Source organism: Pundamilia nyererei, unplaced genomic scaffold, assembly GCF_000239375.1.
Source record: "Pundamilia nyererei isolate P.nyererei 1_Seehausen unplaced genomic scaffold, PunNye1.0 scaffold00063, whole genome shotgun sequence".
Taxonomy (NCBI): Eukaryota; Metazoa; Chordata; class Actinopteri; order Cichliformes; family Cichlidae; genus Pundamilia; species Pundamilia nyererei.
The window spans coordinates 2,073,127-2,076,680 of record NW_005187464.1 but is presented as its reverse complement, the minus strand read 5'-3'; positions in this window follow the sequence as shown (position 1 = coordinate 2,076,680).

The following is a 3,554-nucleotide window of genomic DNA, read 5'->3' as shown; positions in this document are numbered from 1 at the left end:
TAACACATACTCCAGTTGGCTGAAGGTGGATGCACATATGAACGTTGCTGATTCAAGAATGTTGACCTGAAAAATGTGTTAAAATGTGTAACTGTTTACCAAATAATATTGTTAATTATTAACCCTACAACGGTGTTACGCCCCAGTCTAGGGGTACAGGAACGCAACACAAGTTTGAAAAGATTGCCCCGCCCTGGTCCCCAAAACCATACACAGAGGGAAACCAATTTCTTAGTGAATCGTGATTTATTATCTACACTGCAAAAATGAAGCTCTGGGGTGAACAAAGGCCAAAATAACGAACAAAACAAGCTAAGTCAGGAGGAGGTGCTATCTAAAACCCTATGTGAAATCAAACATCAAACAAAAAACAAAAGTGCTACACCTAACTCCCTAACTTGAAATAAACAGGAGAAAACAGTGCAAGGACAAACAATAAGGCAGCTCACCCCTTCTGTTGCAGTGCTATTTACAATGTGCTATTTACAATGAAAACTAGTGTACACACTATATACAAAACTCAGAAAAGCCACAAAAATCACAGGCACAAAAGTCTCAGGTTTTTGGAGGCCAGGGTCAGGTCTGCTGCTGCTGTCAGTGGCTGCCCCAGGACATCTGCTGGTGAGGGATTTGAAGAAGATCACATGGCCAGGGGACCAATCAGCAGCCGTCAGCTCATCCACTCTGGGACCTGCAAAGACTTAAAGGCACAGACAACAACAGCCACCAAAACAGATTATGGACAGGGCCATAACAAAGGGAATACCTCAAGTAAATACACCAGGGTTTGTAAAAACAAAACTCTACAGGTAATATTTGCATTGCAATGACTTATAGCTAAAATTTAATTCAGTCCAATTGATCCAGTCTAATCTGTTTGGATTTTGACACCTATGCCCATCAGTAAAATAAGCATTGCTATTAAACACATTCACTGATAACTTGTCACACTCATAATTTGCACATCAAGGACAATGTTTGATTATGGATTTAAATTAGTTTCAGTTAGTTATGATATGATCCACAAGCCTAAACTAAGATTTATAAATCTGTACAATGATTTGTGTTTAACTATTGAGCACTCATAAATACATGCTCCAACTCGCACACAAATATGAACCCATGTGAAATTATTTTACAAGTGCAGATAGGAAAACCTGAACAGAGCTGGAGTTCAGCTTCATAAATCTCATTCATTTCGCTTTAAGAAAGCTGTTTTCTGTTTACTGTTTGCTTAGAGATCATTACATGTGTACGCAAAAATCACCTGATACCAATGCTACTGATACTGTGCTACTGTTACATGCTGGACATTTTTCTGCTGCGAAAAATAGTCAGTGTGCAGCTGTAAACGGGAGAACGTCGTAGCCATAAAGTTCTGTTGCACAGCATCTCAAGCAAGCATATGCTAAATAATCTCTTATATTTTTTAAGCATAGATATAATCCAGGCCACCTTTAAAAACATTTGACAAAGAGCTTTTTGTTCTCAAAAGCTCAGTGTCACCGTTGCAATAAATGAAGCTTAAGCTTAAGTTCAATTAGGAAAGATCCGTTATCACTCATTTGTTTGTATTCCCGTGTGTTCAGTTGCAGTTGTATTCTTTACATCACTTCCTCTTTCTCACACTGCCAAACTCAATGCTTGTTCCTCTAGTCCATGAATATAAACAGTTATTCTGTTCTGCTGTGTTGGGTCATTGGAGTCCAATTGCCAAATCAAATGGCTTATTAATTGAATTTTTTTATCTCCATAAATCATGTTCAGTTGGTCTATATGATCTCTGCTTATTAAACTAATATCTTATTTATTTTGAATGTTGATATCATTCAGATAATGTGGGATTGTGGAGGTATGTAATAATGACAGGAGAGGTCTCAGTGTCTCACTCCAACTTTATTAACTGACTCTCAGAACTTCACATATAGTGAGCGCCAAAATCTCCACCCCAACACTTCCCTTCAACTTGGGTGTGAGTGGAGCCACCTGGTGGTCCGCCACAGGATAACACATTGTTGGAGGTATTTCCCCTCTTTGCTATGATCGGTGTTGGGAAAAATGAGAAGTACTTCATTACACTACTCGCTACATTACTTTCATGTTACTCTGTAAAATAACTGAAACACATTGTCTCATAATTATCATTTAAAAATATATAACCCTGAGGCTACAGTCTCACACCACACACTCCCAAGTGTGTGGCGTGAGACTGTAGCTGTGGTGGTGATTCTACAGTGGAAACATGAATAGGTAGAAATGGAGGCACCAGCCTGACTGCTCATCAGTGTTTTACACATCCTGTAAAAAACAGCAGATGTTTGCAAAGAACCAAAGTTGTGTTAGGAGTATAATGCAACTGTTTCTTTCTTGATTCCCATCCCTAGTGTACACTGTTAAATGCCAATTTACAAATCTTGTAAATTATACATCAGGGAAACAAAACAACTTGTGTTGAAGAGGGTTACAAACACAGAAGAGCTACCTCGTAGGCTCAAGTGAACAAAAACAAGAAACAGAGCACTGCAAAGTCAAACACTGGTGAGGTGCAAGGCTGTAGAACAGTTATGGGGCCTGGACAGCGTCAGAGATGGAACTTGACTACGGGTCAACTTCGGCGGTGATGGACCACCTCAGGAGGATTGGCTGTAAGCCGGCAATGTCTGCCGTGTCTCTACAGTAACAGCCTGGTGGCTTGTGGCTAGTGTGGATAGAGATGGTGGGACAGCTCAGAAGGTTTTTGTGTAATCAGCTCTCAGTTTGGATTCAGGAGACAGACACCCTCCCTACTTTCAAAATTAGACTTGAAACTTTTCTTTTTGATAAAGTTTATAGTTAGAGCTAGATCTGGTGAATAGACTGTGGATTAATTCCTGCTGTAAATAGTTTATCTGCTAAATAGCTTAATTTACCCTGTTGTCAGAGTCCTGCCTTTGAGTCCCGCCTGCCAATTGACAGACTGATAGATGTCAGTTACTGTGCTTCTGATCTGTTTTTCAGTTTCTTTAGGTCATGCCGTGATGTTTGAGATCTTTTAGACTGCTTCATTTTGACAGACGGGTTCTGTTTCAGTGATTTCTTGATTCAGAATGTGTAGCAGGTGTAATGAGGCCTGGTTGTGGCTTGTGATATTGAACTTGGATGTTTAATAAATGTGGTTAATGAATTAAAAATTACAGTTTTATGTTTATTTGTATTTGAATATAAAAAAATGTGTTTAATGATCTGAAATATGAGAGTCTGATAAATATTACAATAAGAAAATCAGGAAGGGTCTTTGGTCACAACATTGTTTACCTACAGGTGTTTTACCTTGTGATAAGTGCAATAAAACAGTCAAGTAAAGCATACAAATCCTTAATCTTATCATTGTCTGATAACAGCAGGCTAACATAAAGCTGTAGCAGCAAAAAAAAGTTGCTTATTTAAGTGTAAATGTGTATGTTAGGATGCCTGGGTCGTTGACCCAGGGTTTTGAGTTTATTATATTACTTATCATCTCTAGTCTTTGGTTTCTTTGTTAGAGTTCTGTCTTATGGTTTATGTCTCTTTGTTCT